Genomic DNA, 26,129 nt, shown 5'->3' on the forward strand with positions numbered 1-26,129 from the left:
AAATAGCACTCATATTCATGAATGAATGTGTATTATATTATTTGCTTGCTAATCGCTAGTAAAGCTAACCAGCCATCATGCTAGGTAAACTTGCAAACTCACCTGGTTTATACTATGTTTAAATCAAATGCCAAATTAATGTTTTGATTTAGATAGTTTCACGCCTTATTTAGTGAGTAGTGAGCTAGTTTCTACCTTTGCACTTGCTAGCCTCAAAGCACCTGAAGAGTAACTGCTTGTTCATACAACCTCCCGTACAACTTTCAACTAACGTTAGTATGCATGAAAGGTGGCAACCCTACAACTAGCTAACGTTAGACAATGATTGACATACCGTTTGAAAGATTTAAAAGAAAAAATAATTACCATGACAATACAGGCACAAACATATTTGTGGGTTGCTAATGTAAGAGTTAGTCCTAGACCTGCAATTTACCTTGTCAGCTCTAGACCTCGGCTAGATGGTAAAAAATATTTAGAATAAGCCCTGTGTAGCTGAGTTTGTGAGCTATACATGCAGTGTAGCTAAACATGTAGTGCAACAACCATACAAAGACTATTTTAAACAAAACTAGGTGGGACACTTTCAAACGGTATATCAATCACTGATCACTACTCACTAAATAATGCGTGAAACTATTTAAATCAAAACATTAATTTGGCATTTGATTTAAACATAGTATAAACCAGGTGAGTTTGCAAGTTTACCTAGCATGATTGCTGGTTAGCTTTACTAGCGATTAGCAAGCAAAAAATATAATACACATTCATTCATGAATATGAGTGCTATTTTTTAATGTTTAATCTTCAGTGATACTGAACTTGCTCAGCCAGCTGTGTCATCATCTTGCCCAAACATTGGAGTGTCCGTGCTCACTGCTCAACTTAACTAGCATCTATGCAGGTGAACCGAACAATGGTGTAATGATTCAGTTCGACTCCCAAGACAAGACGATGCTCACCCGACTGGCCAATAGGAACGTGGCCCCGCCCATGAGACGATTCTCACAGTGAAAGCAAAATCCTGACACGAGAGCAAGAAATTGCATCAAGAGCAAAGAAAAGCGTTTCGAGAGAAACACTTTTTTTTTTTAGAGAAAATATTTTCACACTGATAGCAAAAAAATATATATTTGAGAGTTTTTTTCAAAGTATTTTGAGAGAGAGTTTTTTTCTCAGAAATAATTTTACAAATTTCAAATGTATATTTTTTTGTGTTCTATGAGAAAATACTTTCTCTCAAACCTTTTTTTAGTCTCAAATATAATGTTTTTTTGCTATCAGTGTGATAACTTTTTCTCTCAAATATTCTTTTTTCTCTCAGATCTTTTATTTTCTCGCATGTAATAAAGAACCAAAACTCACTCCATATTAAATGTCCATTACAGTTTTTAATCGTATATAGTAAAGGAGCTTACCATAACCAACTGATTGGTTTTTATCATAGCATTTTGAGTTATTTTTACCATTAAAATAATTATTATATTTTACATTGTGTGTATTTTAGATGTTTTCTTTCCACTAGTATGAAAACAAAACTTCATGAAAAAACAGTTTTGCCTGTAGTGTCTTGCCTTAAGGTACATTATACAATGCTGTCCAATAGTAACTCGTTTGGACACTTATGCTGTTTAATTTGTTTGTTTGACTCTTACTATGAATTTAAGATCTGGGATTGTAAGACTGAAAACGACCCAGACAAAGCTGCAAACTGTTCAACCACCCAAACAAGAATGCACGCAGATAATTACAATTGTTAAAACACTTGTTTATTTATTTCCCAATGTTGTCTTGTTGAATTTCATATAACTTCACATTTAGTGAAACTAATAAATTATGAGTTAAAGTAATGGATAAAAAATATTGACTGATCATATCTTTTATAATGTACCATGTAATATTTTATCATTAACATTTAAACTGTTCCTAAACTTGCTTGTTTGTCATAGCATCAGTAAACATGCTGCTGCTGACATCTAGTGGTTAGAAATATTATCATTACATGTGAATGATAGCTAAACATTTCAGCACTTGGTAACCCATACTCTGAATTGGTAACTAAAATGTAACAAAATTAATTAATTATTGCATAAAATATTAATAAAAGTATATACATTTTACTTTACCCCCACATTGTCAGGTACTGGTACATTATACAATACAAATGGCTTAAAAGCAGCAATCAGGAATCAGTAGTTTCAATTTTCACATACAACTTTATTGTGATTAACATTGAGGAATGGAGAAAATTCCAGCATGTAAATAAATATCAAAGCTGTTCAGAAGAGAGTTTCGCTTCCCCCATCATCATCATCATCATCATCATCTCTCTTCACGTCAGAAATCCCTCGTTCTGTCAGAGCACAGTGAAGCTGAAATGAGCAGATATCTTAAAACTGCTATCAATGTGATTAGATTTGAGATTTCTGTACGTTTCCCTCTCTCACCTGTGACAGGAGCTGGAGGTTCAGACAGACTCAAGCTTAAGTTTCATCTTCACAGGAGTCTTCTTGGGAAACAGGATCTAAAAGTGCACACGAGCGTGAACATGGAGAGAAGAGAAAAGCAAATGCTAAATGCAAATAATAAAAACATAAAATTAGTGCTGTCAATCGATTAAAAAAAATTAACTAATTAATCGCACAATTTTTTTAAATTAATCGCGATTAATCGCGATTAATCGCAATTAAAAGACTGAAACTTTTTGGATATGTAAATGTAAAATGTAAATAATTAATGTAAACTCAAGACAAAGAAACTATTTAAATTCAAAATATGATTGTTTATTGGAATTTTTGTTTAACTTGTAACAAAGATTTTCTCATGTAAACAACATACCTGCAATAAACCATCAATATCCTACAAATTAACTGTTGGCTTGAAAGCCATATTTATTACAGAAATAAAAACACAGGCATGTAAGTACCATTTGAATTTCAAAACAATCAATGCCAAAAAACAAAAATGATTTCCATGTTGAATTCTAAGTGGACTGCAAAAAAATTCCAAAGTATAGTCATTGCCAGTGCTTTAAGTGGGCCAGTAAGCACCGGTACTCAGTACCGCCACTTCCAAATATAGCTCTTGAGCGTACCGCCACCTCTCCGTGCGCCCAGAACGTGCTTGTAGCATACCGGTACGCTCATTTGGACATCTGTTTTAATAGAGGTTTTAATCTTTTACCTGCACTGCCGATTTTCAGAGCTCCCTTCACAATGCAAGCTTCCTAATTCATCCCACCCAGAGCAGAAACTACATTACCCATTCACCCTTAAGTTATACAAGTGAATAGCGCATGTGTCGCTTTTCCCACTGTTAAGTGTCAACAACTCAACGTGGCCGGAGAAGGTGTGTGAAACTCGTTGTGAGTTATACTAAAGCAAAATCTTGTGTATTTATTGTCTGATAAACATTAAAAACTGTCTGCAGAGGTTGAGTCGTCCTGCAGCTTTCGCCGGCTGCTCATTGGCTGCAGCATCTTTTTTCTAAGTTCTAAAAAAATACCGTAGACGGCAAGGCACAAATTGAGATATTCATTTATCTAATTAATCTATAGCCTATGCACAAAGAGAATATGATCTTTTTGTCCCCTTTTTGTTTTAAAGCTTGATGAAGAGAGAGAGCGCAAGTTGCTGCAGCTGAGGAGGACAGTGATGCACGCGTACAGGAGTGATTGACAGTTCACGGCACTGTGTACAAAAAATACTCCGCTACACAATTATTTCGTTATTTTCATTTAAGCTTATTAACGTTAGCGTTACAGAAAGGTCTGATTTACGCACTGTTACAGTCATTGTTTTTTTGTTTTTAAACAATGACATTTGAGTTCATGATTTTAATGTTGCTGTTTCTTGTGGCAGACTAAATGAAGAGTAATGTTTCTTGTGGCAGACTGAAGAGTAATCCGGCAGAGTTTTATACTGAAACTTTCCGTCTAAAAGTCCTTCCTTGGTCTTATCCATATTTCTTTGCACTTTGAACACACATAGGCCACAACTGGAAATAAAAAAAACTGCAACCGCGTTAATTGCGTTATTTTTTTTTTACGCGTTAAATATTTCAAATTAATTGAATGCGTTAACGCGCTAATTTTGACAGCACTACATAAAATCAATCAGGTCTGCAATATCTGCAGCAGTTTGTTGCAAATGTATGTCACTTAAGAGTAAACAGATGCAGTGAGAGTTTGTATAGAGATCCTCAAAAAATCATGAACGAAAGTAAAACCAACAAAAATAACTACATGACATTAAATACAGGTTCACCCGCAATAGTCAAACACAAATGTGACTCTGCACCACAAAACCAGTCACAAGGGTCGATTTTTGGAAATTGAGATTTATACATCATGTGAAAGCTGAATAAAAAAATATTTCCACTGATGTATGGTTTGTTAGGAGACAATATTTGTCTGAGATACAACTATTTGGATATCTGGAATCTGAGGGTGCAACAATCAAAATATTGAGAAATTCACCTTAATATTTGTCCAAATTAAGTTCTTAGCAAGGCATTTTACTAATCAAAAATTAAGTTTTGATACATTTACAGTAGGAATTTTACAAAATATCTTCATGAAACATGATCTTTGCTTAACATCCTAATCATTTTTGGCAATTTGGCTATAATATCTTTTTACTTGGTGGCTGTAACTGTAGCGCCTCTGAACAGATATTACCCACCAGGGGTGTCATTCACTTATTGTTTTTGAGGGGGGCAGGGGCATCTCCAGCAATTTTGGGCCCTATGAAAGAGTATGAAGTTAGTCCCCCTACGGCACCCATTCTGCACCAAACATACAAGCTAAGCTAGTTAAACTTGAATAAGGCCATAAAACAAATAAAGAACACTGGTTCCTGGGATTTTTGAGAACTGGAGCTTGTAGCCTATAATTTTTCTTTCTAAATGATGTGAAAATCATCTTGTTTACTCATTCACAGAAAACAATTTATTGATTTAAATTTTCTAAGACACTTTTTGTTGGTAAAAGTCAAATGCGAGTAGGAGTCAACTACCATGAATATCATTGTGATTTACACCTGAGAAGACAAAGGCCTGAATAATGAGCTGCATAATGTGCCTCTCATTCAGCTGTGTGTCACTGTGAGGGAGGACTTACAAGAAAGAATGTGAGGACAAAATAAATCTATATAATTTTATTTATTAGGAACAATCAAAGCTGATTTTTTGCATCATTACTCCAGTCACACAATCCTTCAGAAATCCTTTTAATAATCAGATTTTCTACAAAAAAACATTTATTGTTATTATTATTATTATTATTATTAATGTTGAAAAGAGCTGAGAATATTTTGGGATGAATTGAAAGAACAGCATTTTTTGTTACATTAGATATATTATTTGTTACATTTATATTATTTACATCAAGCTTTTGAATGGTATAGTATTGTATATTGTTACTGAAACTTCATAATGTTTCACTTGATTATACATTTAGTCAGGAATTATAGTTTGGAAAAAGTCTAACTAGTCAAATGTTTACATGTTATGTGAAAACTAGCACAAGTATATAAATAAATATAAAGAGACTTACTCATGTTTATGATCTCTGCTGAATAAAGTGCTTCATTCTTTTTTTTCTGAGGAAATCCAAATCTCAAATCCTCAACCACATCACATCTTTTTGATGTGAATTATGTCTTATTCCTCTCTCATCATGAAGCAAACAGTAAAATAAATAGACTTGAACAGTTCTTTTCGGGATTATCAGGAGAAAATGACTCATAATGCGTATATGTGTTAATCGACTCCAGAATGTTTAAATCACACATCTTATACCCCTGTTCACTATTCAGAAAACTATGAGAATCTCTTTTCTGCCCATGAGAGAAAAGAACATGACATGCAAATCAGTGCAAGGTCATGTCAGAGATTGAAATCATAGTAAAATAAATGCTTGAAATCTAACTGCGATGTTCTTTATCTCATAATGCTTTAGTCTGGGTTTTACAGGCAAAATCTCAGTGACATACTGATTACCTTCTTCATCTGGGAGAAGATCTGTGGGAACCATCTGGGGAAGAGTGGGTAAAGGCAAGGTTGCGTCTGTGTATGAGCAGGACATAGATATCATTACTGAACTAACTAGTTATTTGTTAGCTAGAATGCACTGTGGTAGTTAACTAAAGTCTGTGAAAATAGTTAGCCAATAGGAGAATAATGACAATTGGTTAGAAATTGAAGATCTACATATCTGGATCAAAATTACATTCTTTTCATTTTCAGTGGTAAAAACATAACCATGCGTTAATCTCTCCCTAGTCTTCTGTTCAAATAGCATTAAAAAATCTTTTCTTTCAAGCCGGTCCAGTCAAATTCAACTGGAAAGGGTTTAGACCTGGTTTTTAAGCAGCTCTGAATTACCTGTAAAATTCACGTAGACTCCCACTTCACAGAAAGTAAGAATCTTTGAATTCCCAGGAATATTCACAGTCACATAGCGTCCCTTCATCCCAGGACACGAGAAGCTGTTGGTTGCTCCTGCTGGAATAGAGGAAACTGTAGCACATCTGGAGAAAAAATGAAAGAGTGAGTTCCTTTTGTTGCTCATTATTAGTATGACTCTAAACTTGTATTTTCTTCTCTCATCACTGAATGTATTTAATATGATTAACTCTTCCTTTTACAACACAATGTATATTTCAGAATTGGATACTAACCTCCAACATATGTAATATATGTTTTACACGATTTTTATTATTAGGGGCCAAGCTCCAAAGGTGCGAAAATGAAAATTCATTTTCCCTCTGAATCCTTGGCTCATCCCAAGTCGAATCAACCCCAAATCTTTTAATACTACTTTTTCGAAATCATCCTAGATGGTTAGTCTGATTGTCATGAAAATTGTTAAAAAGTTAAGGAATTCAAGTTAAGTCGTCCAACCGTTCTTGAATGACACATGAACAAATTTGATGAAAAGCATGCAAAAATGCATGTGAGCTCGGCATCGGTTTGGCATATAGTGACCAAACTTGGTGTGTATTATAATAACCTTGACCTGAACTATCTGCAGTGTTTCGACGCAGCACCACCTAGTGGTCAGGAGATATGAAAAATGCATAAACATTTTATTTATAACTTCTGAATGGTTTGGCAAAAAAAAAAATCACAGAATTGGTCTCTTTAGAGTCAAGTGAAGTCGAATGATATACTTTTTTTTACTTTAATTTTCCCTTGGCAGCCATTTTAGTCATCGGCCATTTTCAATTATGTTTTAAAATGATGTATTTTTTAAATGCATTATTATATCTTTACGAAAGTAATTACAAAAATCTTCGGCTCCATGCCCTGAAGGTACTCAAAATGTTTGGTGGCAGCGCCACATTGTGGTCAAAAGTTATAATGAAATATTTTAAAAATGCTAATAACTTTTGAATAAATTATACTATTGAAATGAAAATGGTCTCCCTGTATTCTTTGGGTCAGTTAGCTTGTCATTAGCGTTTCCATTCGTGCCTATCGCTGTTTTCTTTCTCCTCTCCTGTCTCTCGCTTCTCTCTCTCTCCAGTTTATCTGTCCAGTTTAATCTGTTTTTCTTAAATTATTCTTATTGTATTTTTATAGTGCTCAGATAAATTACTTATATGATGTCTAAGTTTCTGTCTAGTGTTTTATAATTGAAAAAAAAAATCTTTGCAGTGGTATGTTTACTGACTAAATAGTTTGTAGAAGCCTTCAATACAGTTGGTAAACATTTTTTTATATTTGGGGGGTGGGGGTGTATAAGTTAGGTAGAGCACTTTCAGCTGTGAGTCCGATAAAGGGGGGTGCTGACTAACAGGTTAAACTGAACTGAGATGATGACATCACTGAATTCAATGATGAACTGCCTTTAACTCTCATTTTGCATTATTGACACACTGTTTTCCTAATTAATGTTGTTCTGTTGCTTTGACGGAATCATTTTTGTTTAAAGCGCTATATAAATGTAGGTGATATGATATTTATCATATATGTCACACACTGATCGGTCTGTGCAGCGCCACTTCAAAGCCAACGTGACTATGGCTAATTGTTCAATGTGCCAAATGGTTCACCCAGTTCGTTCAAAACGTGGATTAAGAAATGAAATGCCACTGTTGGTTGGTTGTTTGTTGATTTGTCTTTATCTTCTGGTTGGCAAAATTGAGCAAAACAGAAAACATTGTGTCTAAAATAACACAATATTAACTTCTTAATGAATTGTTTTATATGTATGTATGTATATACCAAAAGTTTGGACACACCTTCTCATTCAAAGAGTTTTCTTTATTTTCATGACTATGAAAATTGTAGATTCACACTGAAGGCATCAAAACTATGAATTAACACATGTGGAATTATATACATAACAAAAAAGTGTGAAACAACTGAAAATATGTCATATTGTAGGTTCTTATTTTGCTTTGATTACTGCTTTGCACACTCTTGGCATTCTCTTGATGAGCTTCAAGAGGTAGTCACCTGAAATGGTCTTCAACAGTCTTGAAGGAGTTCCCCGAGAGATGCTTAGCACTTGTTGGCCCTTTTGCCTTCTGTCTGTGGTCCAGCTCACCCCTAAACCATCTGGATTGGGTTCAGGTCCGGTGACTGTGGAGGCCAGGTCATCTGGCGCAGCACCAATTCACTCTCCTTCTTGCTCAAATAGCCCTTGATGCCTTCAGTGTGACTCTACAATTTTCATAGTCATGAAAATAAAGAAAACTCTTTGAATGAGAAGGTGTTTCCAAACTTTTGGTCTGTACTGTGTATATATGTTCAAATTATATTTAGCCTAGAAAGTGCACGGATTGCCCTTGCTTTAAAAATGCCAATGTCAATCAATGAATCTCTTATTCTCTTAGGATATTTTTTTTTTTTTTTTGTCATTTAGAGGTGAGTGAATGCAATGGCTAATCACAGGTGTTCAGGAAATCAACAGATGTCTGTGATTGGCTAGGAAAACACATTGTAAATGGAAGCCCTCTGCAACTTCCAAGTGCAAACACAAATGTACCTAGACAGACGTGGTAGTAGAAAAAAAGTGGGATGGAAGGAAAAACTATTTTTCAATTGTTCTCTCACAAAACTTTTGTGTTCCCTCAAGAAACTTTGTGTTCTTTCGCAAAGATATTTGCATTCCCTCGCAAAACTTTTTCATTCCCTCGAAAAATCAGTTGAGTTCGGACAAACACTTCCATATTTTAATATTTTTATCAGTACGTACTATTATTGACTTTGGTCCTCCAGTGTCACTGTTTTAAAACATTAAGCCACATTAAGCATTTTAGAAAGTCCCAAAAACCATAACTTGAACTATTTCTTCAAAATAAAACTCTATGAACCACTCCATTGTGAATATACAGTGCTGTGTGAACTGAACAGAAAGAAAGGTTTTGCGGGTGAATGCAACTATCTTTGCGAGGGAATGTACTCAAGGGAAAGCAGTGCTTTTGAGAAAATGGGTGTGTGGCTTGAGAGGGTGAGAAAAGTATAAATTGCGTGAGAGTTGCCATCTTTGCGACAATGTGATGACAGGAGGTGAATTGCTAAGTGAATTAATTGCCTGTGTGACATGAGCTGCCATTTTAGAAAGAAATAAAAATACAATAATAATTTACCTGATCTCTCAATGTGAGTTCACAGTCTATTGGATGTGATGGAATGAAAAAGCTGTGTACTGTGAAATAATTGTGCGAAAGTCTTTGTATTGCAATAAAAATGACCAACAAAGAGATTACTCTTATGATCTGCTTCTTTTAAATAATAATAATAAAAAAAACACAAGCCTAGTCTGATTCAGCAACAAATTATAACAAATTATAAAAAGACGAGAGGGACCAGTTAGAATCAGTAAGACAAATCCTTCACTGAATCGCCATCCTGCTCAATTACTGAATTTCAAATACCAATCTTAACATAGTCTAAACACCTGTAAATAGTCAGTTAATGAAGCACACACACACACACACACATATATATATATATATATATATATATATATATATATATATATATATATATATATATGTATGTGTGTATGCATGAAGATACCAACTGTCCAAAATCTGAATGTAAGAATATATCAGAGAGACTCACACTGGGTTGCCTAAAACATTTGAAGAATCGTTTCCAATCCGAATCACTGCCCCGTTTATCCAGATTTCACAGTTCACTGTTCGACAGATTCTGTTAGTGATGGTCACTCTGTTCACAGTGTACATGTTGTTCAGATCCAGCTTCCACCACGGGTCACTCTGTTCATTTGTACGAGAACAGAAATAGCCCGACCCATCCACAGCGCTTTGGGCATGCCAGCCATAAAAAAAGTAGTAATATGTTGTTGATTGAACGGCTGTTCCCCATCTTGCTACGTTCACTGGAATACATTCAAGAGGAAACCTTACTAACAATTACAATTCTTTAGCCAAGCAGGGCTATACATGATTGTAATGTTTAAGTTAATTGGTTTTCAACATGACTGAAAATATTTCACAGCAGCACAAACTCACTAACAAACAATGTAGATGTGTTTAATTTCACAAATCTCACCTTCTGTATCTGCTTTCATCTGAACTGAGAAAAAGCCTTGGAATGAGAAACAGAATGATGTTCATTATTTAGCCACTTAAATTGATTGATCTTATGAGCATAAACATATTTTTGGATTTTTTTATTATTGGGTAAAAATTTGTATAATCAGTAAAAACATTTATTATTGTCTTATATATTTTAGCTTCTCAAGTAAAATGATTTTGTTTCAGGGTGTTTAGATAACATGAACAACAACACATTCAAGTATCATTTAGGGTCTTCTGTGTTTATTAAGTGTTTCTCTTTCTGAAAGATGAAGCTGAAAACAGACTGTAGCTCATTAAGATATGAGATATGATTGTATGTTTTACTTACCCAGTAAAGACAACAGACTCTTGTAGAAAACTCTCATGTTCAACTCAGGCGATTCAAGATTCTTTCTGCTTTTGTTTGAGGAGCTTTGAACAAATGTTGTTCTTGGGAGAAATATATTAGTTCAAGTTACATCAGAGTCACATGATATTAGTGCTCCTCCCACTTTTCTTTCGGTCTGGAGTTGGAAAAAAATCTTGTTTAAACATACAAATAAACATATTATTATTTTTATTAAACATATTTTAAGTGACATTCAGCTAAGTACAGTGACTCATACTCAGAATTTGTGCTCTGCATTTAACCCATCCAAAGTGCACGCACACACACACACACACACACACACACACACACACACACAGCAGGCAGCCATTTTATGCTGCGGCATCCAGGGGTTCAGTGCCTTGCTCAAGGGCATGTCATAGTATTGCCAGCCCAAGACTCAAACCCACAACCTTAGTGTTAGGAGTCATACTCTCTAACCACTAGGCCATGACTTGCCCCACGATTTTAGCAAAAAAACAAGTGAACGCCTTTTCACTGAAAATAAATGATAATTTGTAACTTCAGTGATTTATGAGTTCAAAATGTCAGTGCTTTTAAAATGGCACATTAACTGTTGCGGACACTGTAATGTAAAGCAAGACAGAATGAATTTGACATGCTTACATTGAATATTAAGTGTTAACAACAATAGCAAAATCCACCAAACTGGATTGGATTGTCAGCTCTCCTGAAACTTACATTAAGTTTTGTTTTTACTTTTGTATTCAAATTCGGTTGTAGTAAATTTTAATCTTGTTTCCATCTTGTGTGTTGCGCCAGCCATTTTTAAATTTGTCTTTTCTTTCCCATCTGACATACTTCTCAATATCAACACACATTTGCATTTTGTTGTTTTATGCATAGAAGCTGCCTGTCAGTGCTACCTGAAAACACACAAACCACACCTGACTGTCTTCTGGTGCGACATGAGGAGATGATCTGTTTCTAGATGATGCAAAACTATCTTTGAAATTTGAATATTCCTATTTGGAGTTCATACAGCAGAGTGCAGTAAATCTTTGCCACTCTTTGCCATTTGCATCTGCATCTACTGCTGTTCACTTCTTAGAATGTCACTTGTTTTTCTTATTCACAACAAGTTTTCTTTGAGTCATTTGCTTAGGAAGCATGTTCGAAAAACCATGAATATAAATGTAAATGTAAATGTAAATGTTCCTAAAGTGTTTATTCAGAAGAGCACGAACATATGAGGAAGCACACTATGACTGGCGTCTTGGGGTTTGAGAGCAGCCATTTATTATGTCATAATGTAAATTTTTCATGTTCAAACTTCACCTACATTAATCTGCCACAGATCTTACTTGCTTACAAATGTCTGCTTAGCGTGGTTAGATCATGCCTCCACAGCAGATAATTAAGAACCACACAGTCATAAGACTTAACAAAAATGGGAAAAAAATATAAAACAAGATGCATTAAGAGCTGGGGGTGAAAACTTTTGAACACAATAAAGATGGTCAAAATTGTCTTATTTTGTTGAAATATAATTGTTTTCCATTTAGTTCTGCCCTTCGTAAGCAACAGAAGATACTTGTATGTTTCCCGGTACACAAATTAAGTACAATTTACCTTGATCATCAAATTCTCAAAGTTTTCACCCCCCAGCTCTTAATACATCTTGTTTCCTTCTGGAGCATCAGTGAATGTTTGAATCTTTTTAAATAGTTGTGTTTGAGTGCCTCAAATGTCCTCAGTGTGATAAGATGCATCTCAAAATCATACAGTCACTGCTGGAAAGGGATCAAATATGCAAAGATGCTGGAAAACTGAAGAATTTGCAGGAGCTTAAAGATTTTTCTGAAGAACGCTGCTCAGTTTAACTGTTCAGAACAAACAAGGGACTCATGCACAACCATCACAAAACAGAAAGACAGTCGAGGATCATCAGGTAACAGCACACAGTATTAAGAACCAAGGGTTCCCAAACTTTTGAGGGGGTTATTTTAACTACTGTATGTAGGCCTTTATTTAGGATTTATTTTTTTTTATTTTTTTTTACCACACAATAGATCTTGTATCCGTTTAGTGACTTTAGATTTGAGGAAAACAGGGAAGGTCTTAAAAAATATCTACTTCTGTCACTACAATATTTACAGCATTAACTTTCTACTCATTTTAGAGAATTCTGCTACAAATTCATCGATGTCCAGTTCACGTGTTATTGCTTTTTTTCATGAGCTAAAAGCACAAGGTTCTTTTTCCTCTCGTGAAGCATTGTTCGGCGGAATGGTGTCAAAATTCTCACATGAAGCAGTAGAGACACCCATGACCATAGCAGGTACATACAATTCATGAAGACCTGCAAATGCATCTTTGTATTCCTGCAAGAGTTTGCAAACAGCAGAACATTCAGCATCAGATGGAAGTTTTTTGGACAGCATTGGTCTGGCAACAAGAATTGAATTCTGGAGTTCAGTTTCTGCAACCCCTGCAAGACTACAGAGAGGTTCAAGCAACTGGATGTCAAGAAATTTGTTGGATTTTGGCATTGATCCTGAGAGGGCTTGCATCCGCTATAAACTCTTTGTGGAAAACCTGTTTTCTATCTCTGATACAGCTGTATCTAGTATGTTCAACATCTGTCATCTTAGAGATGCAGTGACACATTCAGAACCTGACTGCCCTTCTTGCCCTAAAGGTGAAAAATGACAGTCACCATAGGAGGGATTCACAGTCCTTAGACGTTTTGGTAAGGGCTCAACAGTAGACATATCAGCGCAGTACTGTTGAAATTCAATGTCATTTTCTATGAAATGTTTCAGTGCACCGAGATATCCCTGCACGACTTTAGCTTCACTGCACAAATCAACATGCTGAGACTGTAGGATGACATTAGCTGGTTTTAAAATGGCGAGAAGATGTATGAGAAATGTACCATTAAAAAAAAAAAAATTGGCATTGTTTCAGCTGAGAGAGAAGACCGGATGATTATTTTGCAAGGTCAAATGACGCAATATTATCAGCACTGTATCCTGATTCAGACAAGTGTTGTAATATTTAAAGTAGTGATGCAATCTGCATCTGTCTGTTGGGGGCTGAGCAAACAAGAGCAAAACTCTGTCCATGAGGTAGAGGCTTGTAAATGAGCTTGGCTGCACGCATGTTTTTGAAGACCACGGACACGTTCTAATGCTGCTTTCCAGTTTCGAAAACCTGTCGAAACGAACGTGTCATTTTCAGAGAAAGCAACACCGAACACTCGACAGGGAAAACAAAAGCATGCATCGTGATCTACATCTACATCAAACAGAATTCAAGCCACGGCCGTGACTGATCCCAAGCGGCCAAAAAACATCTCTCTCTCCCTCCATAAAGAGTTCGGGGGTATGATTTCATAACCGGCTGGTAAGGATTTGCCCTGTTTAAATAATTTTGGACAGAATTACTGCATTTTTGAGTGGGTGTATTTGTGCTTTTGACACCATCAGAAGCTGCTGATGAACTCGACTCATCCATTTCTCCGACCTCATTGCCGCAAATGGATGAGGAGGTGGTACCTGTGTCCTGGTGAGCTAAAATTGTTTTCTTTTGAACTTTCGGAACAAGAAATCTGTACATGTTGTATCTTATTGGGATAACAAAATGTGCTAATTGAGATCACTAACAGTTCTAATAAAATGAATTGGCTGTTACTGTTGTTTATTGCTTTATAATTCAGCTATTTTACCTCAAAGGTTGCGAAGTGAATGAGCTAAGTCTGTCTGTCTCGGAGGGAAAAAAGAGAGGGCGGTGCAGAAATTAGAAAACAAAATTTCTGGAACGGAATTGAATATCGCACAAATTTTGTGATTGTCTGTTATGTGGTGTGGGGCCAGGGTGGGCCAAGCCTCTGATTGGGTCAGAGGGCAGAGTTCAGCAAGGAGACAGCTGTAGGGAAAAAGGTTTTCCTGGATCAGCTGGTCCTTGTCTGGAGGCTCCTGAAGCGCCTCTCGGAGGTCAGGAGTTTAAACAGTCCATGTTCAGGGTGAGTGGAGTCCTTGAGAATGCTGCGAGCTCGTCGTAGACAGCGTTTCTTCTGGATGTTCTAAACAGCAGGAAGTGATGTCCCTGTGATGCGTTGGGCGGTTTTTACCACCCTCTGCAGAGCCTTGTGGTCAGCCACTGAGCAGTTCCCGTACAGACTGTGATGCAACTGGTCAGGATGCTCTCGATCGCACACCTGTAGAAGTTCACCAGGATGGTTGAAGACAGCTGGTTCTTCTTTAGTGTCCTGAGAAAGAAGAGGCACTGGTGAGTAGGGTTGGGTATCGTTTGAATTGTATAGATTCCGCTAATATCAGAAGCCCTAGGTACGACTACGGTGCCTGAAATAGTAAAAGGTCAGTAGAGAACATAAAACGTGTAAATTTAAAAATGTATTATACAAAATAAATAACAGTTATTTACATTCCCTGCCTATCTAAGCCGGCTCCCTGAGTGCAAAGCTCACAATACCCCCCCCCTCACCCCCACCCCAAAAAAAACAAAACAGACATGTGTGTTTCTTGGAGTATTTATGTTTCTTTCACTACCCGGGTAGGTTTATGTGTGTTCTTATCTGAATTTCAAATGAAGGCACAGGATGATGATGGTTCCAAAGATGCCACGGCTGGCCACACCAGGCTTCAGTTGGCTCGCCACTGACCACAGGGTCAGATTCAGATGGTCTTGCCCTTTCTAAAAACCAATCTATACATACAGTACAGAATTACTACAATTAACTGCAATTTAAAATAACTACAATTGCCTCATTTCTATGCACGATGTGTCGTTTACGCATGGATATCGCGATGTACCACTGTCACATCGCAGCATGTGCAATGTAGGCTGTCGTAGTTGATCCATTATTCATTAACTGTGCGGGCCAGCTGCTTCCCGGCCCTTGATGAATGTGATTCGCAGAGAGAGAGAGAGAGAGAGAGAGTGCGAGAGAGAGAGAGCGCGCGAGAAAGAGAGCGAGCCTGCGCGAGAGAGAGAGAGAGAGAGCGAGTGAGCCCCGGCTGCACGCTCACCGTCTTCAACACGAGGGCTGTCTTGCTCTCTCTCCCTCACGCATATTAATCAATTGACACGATGGTGTCGATGTTTAAATCATTTAAAATGAGAATGTAAGTGTGCTCACCCCATTTTTGTTTTTAAGAAAAAATTAGATTAGATTTCAAATCGCAATATATATATCGCAGAAAAATAAACCTTTTCTCAATATCGTGCAGCCCTACTCATTTCTGTTCAAATCTAATCAGCTTTTCTCCATTCAAATGTCAAATCAAATATAACCAGTTGTAAAGGGTATATATACTCTAATTATTATGCAAATGAATAGGTACACATTACACCACATAAGTCAGTTCCAATGAACAACAAACAATCAGGTACTTTCATCTCACAGTATAGAAATAAAATAATGAGATTTCTGAAACCAGACATTTGTTTTAAACTTTTAAATCTATTTATGCATCTTAATAACATTTTAAACATCACATTTGAATATATTCATTCTTTTTAACAATTAAGATGAACTTCTGCTCCTCATGTACATATCATACATGTATACTGACCATTAAATTAACTAAATCACCCTTATTTTACATATGAGAACAAGAGGATAAATACTTGAGTCAACAAAACTGTATGAAGGAACCTTTAAGGCCAATTTATATTTCTGCGTCGAGTGTACGCCGTAGGCTACGCACGTAGGCGACGCCGTCATGAGCATTTATACTTCTGCGTATGTCTGTTTTGCTCTGCAGTTACACCACCGAAACGCTAGTTGACGGGAGCGGGTTCCACTGTGTTTACATTCCTCGATCCTCTCGGGCTTCATTGAACAATGGCGACTGAAAGAGAGTGGATCATGTTGGAGCTGGAGCTTATCGAGGTCCAAAAACTGTTAATTTTAGTTAAATTACTAATTTCAGAATAATTTCGGAATTTAAAAATGGCGGGCAGTCCAGAGTGCAGAAGATCATTCCGGAAATGCGTAGGAGGAAACGTGATACTACCAGGCCGACCAATCACAGATCTTGCAGTCCGCGTCTTCGCAACACATAGTTACATTTTTGAGGAGGTGTGCGTCAGGGTACGATGTATGGTACACGTCAATGCGTATGCTACACGGTACCTACTACGCGCACCCAATACAGAAGTATAAATTTGCCTTTAGTGGTGTGAATACTATCAAAGATCTGCTACAGTGGTTACTAGCTTAGCTGAGCTAGCATAAACGGACCAAATCAAATTTGCATTCAAATGTTAATGATTAGCACGTGGCTAGCGCAATTAGCAATCTTTTATGAACATCTCAAACAACATAAAACAATCTGAATCTATCGATATGATATAAAACGGCAAGAATCAGGTTTACAACTCTGATTGGTTTTAAAAGAATGGTATTTCGCGCCATAATGGAGCAAGCACAATCAGCATAAAACTTGCATTAGTATTAACATCCTTACCAAAGATACCTTGAAAAGCTCACTGCCATGCGGCTTAACTCTCTCTCTCTCAAAGCTTTCAACCTAATGTACACACCATATTTCAATATTTGGTACAAGATTTTCTTTGAATTTCTATCCTTGAGAGGATATTTTTCATACCAGTCCTTGAGGCTTTCTTGTAGAGTCTTCACTGGAGGAAAGGCGTGTGTTATTGTTTGTTTTTTTTATAGTAAATTCCCTGGGGTGTATGCGCCACCCGCAGGGAGAGTAGAGATTTGCACTCCAGTAACCTTTTTTACTTGTGCATGGCAGTGTTCAAATGGCTATCACCGGAGGGGAAAGAACAGGGGACAACAAGGGACGTTCATGACAAGTACTCTATCTCCAATGTCCAGAGCAGAAGGAGTCACACACTTGTCAAACCTTGTTTTGTTATTCTCCGCTACCTTGGCAGCACTCCTTGTAGTGAATTTGTAGCTCTATGAGGTGGGATTGAAGTTGCTTTACATACTGGGAGTGTGAATTCTGTTGTTCTTCTTTTATAGGTAAGCCGAATGCAAGGTCGACTGGCAGGCGTGTTGGGCGTCCGAACATTAACTCATACGGTGTGAACCCAGTCACTTCACTTCTGGTACAATTGTACGCGTGGACCAAGGCTTTACAAAGTCCTTCCAATGTGACTTGTCCTAGTTTTCCAGAGTGCAAATCATGTCTAACAGAGTGTGGTTAAAATGTTCCACCGGGTTGCCCCTTGGGTTGTACAGAGTTGTTTGATTAACCGCGACTCAAAATCAAGACCTTGGTCGCCTTGCAGTTTCTCTGGAATACCATTCTCTGGAATTGTCCCATAAGCACTTTGCAACCATTTGAGCCTTTTGATTTGGTGCTGGGATAGCCACTGCGTATTTTGTGATGTGATCTGTGATCACAAGAATATCCTTTGTGTTACTTCTGTCCAGCTCTATATACAAAAAGTCCATAGATACCAGTACAAGCAGTCTTGAGGTCATGATGTTCCCTAAAGGTGTTGCCCTCTCAGGTAAGGTTTTCCTGAGCACACACCTGTTACACATCTTGATTTTCCTCTCAATGTCAGAGGCCATTCTCGGCCAGTAGAATCTGGCTCTGAACAAGAGGTAGGTCTGCAAGCAAGGCTCTCACAAGCGGGCGTTGGTTTCTTGTCACGCTCAATCTGGGAGATGATATTTTTAATGCAGTGGTCAGCTCTCTGTTTGTCTCTGATATGTGTGGGATGATGGGAAGCAGGGGCGGTTCTAGGGAGAGTGGAGATCCGGGGCTTAGCCCAGAAAAATCCTTGTATGTGACTTTTTATTTTAACCCTTTCGAGTCGATTAACGCATATATGCGTTTTGAGTCATTTTCTCCTGATAACCCCGAAAAGAACTTAAATTACACTCTCAGTTTTAATCGTACAGATAAGAGCAATACATCAATCGAATCTGTAAAGGGTCTAGTTTTTTTTGGATACAGACATAACAAAAAACCTTTGTGCACTTATAAAATAAAGATAACAAACAAGGTGCGCTGTCTGCAGCCTTTGTGTGCGCTGATCTTAATGAACTGTAACTCCGTGAATACTCAACGAATAGACATGAGAGAGATATCTATAGAAAGCCTGAAATGTCTACTTTTAAACTAAACAAGTGCTGCCGAAAACAAATATTCTGAGATAAAGTAATCCATATGAAAACAACGCAATGTCTGTTTTTCATGTCTCTGTTCATTACATCTAATGTGACCACTCCCCCGCGCTGAACGCGCTATTCAGATTCAAACTGAAGCGCGCGGCTTGAATACGCCCACACAGAAGAAAAAGCAGCCAGACTGTTCTTCGAGTTTTTATTTTATTTTACTGTTTGCTTCGCGATGAGCGTAATAAGACATAATTCACCCCAAAAAGATGTGATGTGGTTAAGGATTTGAGAAATGGATTTCCTCAGAAAAAAAGAATGAAGCACTTTTTTCAGCCGAGATCATAAACATGAGTCTTTTTATTTATTTGTACTAGTTTTCACACAACGTGTAAACATTTTACAAGTTAGACTTTTTCCAAATACTTTTTCCAAACTATAATTCCTGACTAAATGTATAATCAAGTGAAACATTATGAAGTTTCAATAACAATATACAATACTATACCATTCAAAAGCTTGATGTAAATAATATAAATGTAACAAATAGAGATAACTCTAACAAATGTAAAAACAATGCAGTTCTTTCAATTTATTCCCCCTAAAAAAACCTGAAAAATATTCTCAGCTCTTTTCAACATTAATAATGATAAAAAAATAATAATGATGATAATAATAGTTTTTTTTTGTAGAAAATAAGATTGTTAAAAGGATTTCTGAAGGATTGTGTGACTGGAGTAAGGATGCCTGTGGCATTAGCGAAACGTTGAAAGGTGTCAAAGTGCGCAAAAGCACGTCAAAGAGGCATATAAAAGCGTTCTCCTAAGAAATACATCCATATTCACCCCACCCTAATTACATAATAATGTTTTTTTTTCAGTATTTCAATGAATTTTTCTGTTTGGTACATTATTTTCTCTGCTTGCGCAACTATTCTGCTTGTGTCCGTCTTCAATGCATCTGTCTTAAAGGGGTGCTATTATGCTTTTTCACATTTTTAACTTTAGTAAGTCTGTAATGTTGCTGTTCAAGCATAAAAAAGATCTACAAAGTTACAAAGCTCAAAGTCCACTTCAAAATAAGATATTTTATTTTAATAAAATATAAAGTGATTTACATAAATATAACGTGATTTATTAACAGAAATCACTTTTTTAAAACTGCAACAAATGACTAGTTTGGACCACAACGCATATTTTGTGAATGGAGAATGTACGTGTGTAAAAAGCAAAAATATATATGTAGAAGGAGAATGTAAGTGTGTGAGAGTGCCAGAATGAATTATGGCTTGTGCTGCCCCTCATAGCCATGTTGACGTTATCATGTGACTTTAAGAGGTTACAAGCACAACAACTTAAAAGATTCAAACTACAGGTTTAATACCTATATCTGTAAATATTTTTATGTTGATGAAATTTGCTAATATTGTTGTCTTGCTGGAGAAACAGCTGCAGTAAAACTTCAGAAACAGTTTGAATGTGAATAGGCCCCGCCTCACTCGTAACCCTGTGGTTGTCAGTAAATAAAATATAATTGTTTCATAACTTGTGAATTAATTACTTGACTGAAAATTGAGATGTATTCTTCTTGGTTGCATTTGTCTAGTGCGTATTCATGCTTAGCCATGGCATATGAAGACAAAATGACATTTTGCTTGTTTTACAAAAATTATATATTTAATTAATTTTTGGTCAGCATTTATTATAATTGTAGTTGTTGGGGTGGGCTAGAAATGCATTTTAGGGTAATCTTATTTTTTAAGTAGTAATACTTACATCTTTTTGAGTATAATATCAGCAGTCTTCTCCAAAGGCGAAATCTTCAAGCAGCTGATTGACCTCTTCTTTGTACAGATATTACAAATATTGCAAATGCTGAGGAAAACTGTACTAGGTAGTGCTGTGGAGTTACTGATGCTGTGAGGCGTTAAGTGCAGCTTTCTTATCTTCTTTCATTATTATTACCACAGAACATATTACATACAAGCTCAGGGAAATATGGTTGCATCTTTAACAATGAATCATAATAGAAAGCATAAATACAATGGGTTTGCATTCATCATTTTATATACACAGAAGAAAAAATAGAAAGGTTAATATCTTTGAATATAAAAACTTGAACCAACCCAAAATGTATTGATTATACTGCAATCACAATAAAAAGGCAGCTGTTTCTCCAACAAGACAACAATATTAGCAAATTTCATCAACATAAATATTTACAGATATAGGTATTAAACCTGTCGTTTTAAGTTGTTGTGCTTGTAACCTCTTAAAGTCACATGATAACGTCAACATGGCTATGAGGGGCAGTACAAGCCATAATTCATTCTGGCACTCTCACACACTTACATTCTCCTTCTACATATATATTTTTGCTTGTAGTAAAATAGTTTTGCCAATTGTGTTTACACACACAAGGAATTCCTTCCTGATAGTAGGTGTTAGATAACACCATATGCCAAGATTTGATTGATGGCTTTGACCTTTGGCCCCTCCCCCACATGAACTTGACCTTTTGACCTTGAACCCTCCCCACCTGACCTTGACCTATGACCTTTTAATCGTCATAGGTGTTGCGATGCCATTTGTTTGTAATAAATCAAGGTTATACATCATCAGCGTGAAATGACACCATCCGTGAATAATCGGCAGCTGTGACTTGTCATCTGTTTCGTAATATATCACGTCGTAAGGATTATCATAATGATAAGTGTGACGGTAACCTGTTTGAAAATTAGACACCGAACCTCTGGTACGTGACCATCCAGCGACAGGTGTCCTTTAGGTGAGAGAAATCAGAAAAATACTTAGACATGGACTTCTTAGGCCCAATCCCAATTCTACCCCTTAGCCCTTCCCCTTTCACATGAAGGGGTAGGGGTGTCTCGATTCTCTTTTGGTTGGAGGGGTAGGGGTAAGGGGAAGGGCCAGATAGCTCTTCTAACGAAGATTTTTCGGGACCACACTTCAAACGAAGAGGTATGAATTATCTCAGCAACATGGCTACTACAGCTCACAAAAAGACACATAAATGTAAGCTTTTTGGGCATAAATAAAGATTTTACTCAAAGAAATGTTTGCAAATAAAATCGCTAATATTTGCTAACGTAATATCATTACAGACTACATGTGCCACAGCATATGTCTGATATAGCGAGATTAATGAATCATGATCAAAGATAATGTGACCTCATATCATAATACGAGTGTACTTACCCTCAAATATAATCTGGTGTAAATTGTTTTCACAGCGATATAATAAAAAATAAAAGTTTTAAACAAAAAATTCCAAGAATTCCAAGAATGAAATGGTAATAAAACAAACAATAAATAAGTTTTATAATAAAGGTTTTAAATAAAATCATAATAATACAATGGAAATAAAACTGTATATGGAAGGTTTTAAATAAAATCCTAATAATTAAATGGAAAATAAAACAATCAATAAAGAAGCTGTATAATAAAAGTTGTAAATAAAAATCCTAATAATGAAATGTAAATAAAATAATCAATAAAGAAGTTTTATAATGAAAGTATAAAATAAAATCCTAATAATTAAATCGAAGTAAAAACAATCAATAAAGTTGTATAAAAAAGGTTTTAAAATAAAATCATAATAATTAAATGGAAATAAAAACAACCAATATAGAAGCTGTATAATGATAGGTTTTAAATAAAATATCTAATAATAAAAGTTTACTCTTAGTACTAGATTAATATTGTACAGTTGAAACCTCTAAAACATGGTCCTCTTTTTCACCCCTCCCTTAAAAGTCTCACGGCGTGTGAGTGTGTGTCTCTGTGTGTCTGTGTGTGTGTGTGAGAGTGACGTGGCGAGGTATTACGTTGCATTCACGTCTCTCTCTGCCCCTCTCTCTCTCTCCCTCTCATGCATGTGTACACATTAATTTGTCTCCAAGTCTTATTTTCTTCTTTTAAATGAAAATAAACAAATGATATATTCACACATAATATTTAAAAATGTACAATAATTTTACTCATCACTAAAAATATACATTCATATACATTGAATTCAATTTGCATTAATTGGTGCAACACATTTTCTACATTATATTTAGAACCTTTTATATTCATATTATGGAATGTAATTGATTGCATTGTAATGAAATACCAATGTTAGTAAAATGATCTTATAAAATAATTAATTTTATGCAGAAAGCATAAAAACACAAGTATAAAATATTGAAACTGTAAAACAGAACTATTCTCTGGCTAACTCCCGCAAAACTTGATAGGCTCCAATTAACCATATGAACCTGATGAGTGAACTTTTCAAAAGAAACCAGATCACAAATATTAGTAATGTATGGACTAGGACAAAGATAGAAAAATAAATCTTGATACATTACCATTGCAGAAGGAAAAAAATGCTGTACATTTAACAATGATTCCTTACGAGCCAATTCAATGTCGTTGGCTATTGAATCCTGTAAAAGCAATCCTGTAAAAGTCCTTACACAAAGATTTTGCAGAACTTTAAAGCAGATGTCATGAGTGAGCATATACTGTTCCGTATACTAAATCACGGGGCACAAAGTAAATTAACAATAGTAGTAAATATAACATCCAAGTTCAGACATTGGTGAAGTTTATAGATGAAGTCACCTATGATAGAAAGTACATAAAAAAAGACCATAGAAAGGCCTTGGCAAACTATACGAAAGTATGATGAAATGATTAGTCAATATAATGTGTATTGGGAAAACTTTAGTGTTTGAACCCAGCAACAAAACATGTCTGTTTACGTTCATGCTCTTATTCAGAGGATGCTGGTGCAGAAATATACAGTGAAGACCTCTTTGCAGAATGGTCTACTCGACAGGAGAGACTTAAGTCATAATACTCACCACATTACAGTACAGAGCATTCAGGATTTGATGTAGATGTTTTCAGTATAAAAGATTGTAGCCTTTATTAACAAGCCTAAAATGCCTCGTTACAAATGAGTTATTCCAAAATTGTATGCATTCATTTAATCAACATTAAATTATACAGGGCGAGTTTCCTAGATAAGCACGAAACGCCCAGCTCTTTATCTTGAACGTGAGTATATAACCTTGCAGAGAATAAAATCAATGCCCAGTGAAACTGGGCTTTTTTTTTAAACTGTTGCTGCGGGTTGCTTTTCCTGTCTGCGGGTTGAGGTGGCCCCAATAATGTCATATTTAGCTCTTGGAATGTGAATTCTACATGGGAACCCCTTTTTGAAACACAATTGGGCTAGTTTTAGTAGTATTCTTCTTTTAGCGTGATGACATCAACTCAACTCCTCCCAAAATTAGATAGAAACACCAAGACAAATAAATACATCTACACCAAAAGAATCACCCAAAACAAAGAAAAGAAAAATAACACTATCAAAATTGAGGTGAAAGGTACACTACATGGAAGAGAAGCTTCTGGAGAGTACTAAAGAGATTTTAAACCTAAGGAAAAGACTGAGAAGACTTGAGAAGAGGAAGAGAAAGCTGGAACTTGTGAACATTCAAGGCATAGAGGTCCAAAAAATAAATATCTAGAAAGAGAGGTCACCAGAGAATAATTCCCAACAGCCACAGAAGATAAATGCACAGAATTGTTGGTTGCTTCTTTCATCAAGACAAATTTGGAATGTAATAAATGGCTGCTTTGACAAACAACATAGCAAATAGTCATAGAAGATTTCATTCTGAGAATCCCAGGCACAAACTTTCTTTGTCTCAGTTCTGTAAACTTGCCATTTTGGATTGTCCACTGTAAAAAAAAAAAAAAAGATAGAGAAACTAGGTTTGATAGGTTTGGTGTATTTACAATATTCACATAAAAATCTATAAAACAACACGATAAAACCAGGTAAACTTAATCTGTTAAAAGAATACAGTTTGATTGTGCATACCCTAAAACAGTCAAAGAATCCCAGTGTGTTGATTAAGTCCAATGTGAGTGTCCAGCATTGTATATACAGTATTGTTCAAAATAATAGCAGTACAATGTGACTAACCAGAATAATCAAGGTTTTTAGTATATTTTTTATTGCTACGTGGCAAACAAGTTACCAGTAGGTTCAGTAGATTGTCAGAAAACAAACAAGACCCAGCATTCATGATATGCACGCTCTTAAGGCTGTGCAATTGGGCAATTAGTTGAAAGGGGTGTGTTCAAAAAAATAGCAGTGTCTACCTTTGACTGTACAAACTCAAAACTATTTTGTACAAACATTTTTTTTTCTGGGATTTAGCAATCCTGTGAATCACTAAACTAATATTTAGTTGTATGACCACAGTTTTTTAAAACTGCTTGACATCTGTGTGGCATGGAGTCAACCAACTTGTGGCACCTCTCAGCTGTTATTCCACTCCATGATTCTTTAACAACATTCCACAATTCATTCACATTTCTTGGTTTTGCTTCAGAAACAGCATTTTTGATATCACCCCACAAGTTCTCAATTGGATTAAGGTCTGGAGATTGGGCTGGCCACTCCATAACATTAATTTTGTTGGTTTGGAACCAAGACTTTGCCCGTTTACTAGTGTGTTTTGGGTCATTGTCTTGTTGAAACAACCATTTCAAGGGCATGTCCTCTTCAGCATAGGGCAACATGACCTCTTCAAGTATTTTAACATATGCAAACTGATCCATGATCCCTGGTATGCGATAAATAGGCCCAGCACCATAGTAGGAGAAACATGCCCATATAATGATGCTTGCACCTCCATGCTTCACTGTCTTCACTGTGTACTGTGGCTTGAATTCAGAGTTTGGGGGTCGTCTCACAAACTGCCTGTGGCCCTTGGACCCAAAAAGAACAATTTTACTCTCATCAGTCCACAAAATGTTCCTCCATTTCTCTTTAGGCCAGTTGATGTGTTCTTTGGCAAATTGTAACCTCTTCTGCACATGCCTTTTTTTTAACAGAGGGACTTTGCGGGGGATTCTTGAAAATAGATTAGCTTCACACAGACGTCTTCTAACTGTCACAGTACTTACAGGTAACTCCAGACTGTCTTTGATCATCCTGGAGGTGATCATTGGCTGAGCCTTTGCCATTCTGGTTATTCTTCTATCCATTTTGATGGTTGTCTTCCGTTTTCTTCCACGTCTCTCTG

At 36.2% G+C, this 26,129-nt stretch overlaps 1 protein-coding gene across 1 annotated transcript in view; it reads right to left on the minus strand.

Moving 5' to 3' along the window:
• Nucleotides 1-1,788: 1,788 nt before the first annotated feature.
• LOC113047075 (uncharacterized) overlaps nucleotides 1,789-26,129 on the minus strand; it is a 60,809-nt gene continuing 36,468 nt past the window's right edge. The window contains exon 8 of the mRNA XM_026208336.1: nucleotides 1,789-2,372. The gene's annotated coding sequence lies outside the window, so the exon portion shown is untranslated. The remainder of the gene's footprint in view (nucleotides 2,373-26,129) is intronic.

Source organism: Carassius auratus, chromosome 28 (assembly GCF_003368295.1).
Source record: "Carassius auratus strain Wakin chromosome 28, ASM336829v1, whole genome shotgun sequence".
Lineage (NCBI taxonomy): Eukaryota > Metazoa > Chordata > Actinopteri > Cypriniformes > Cyprinidae > Carassius > Carassius auratus.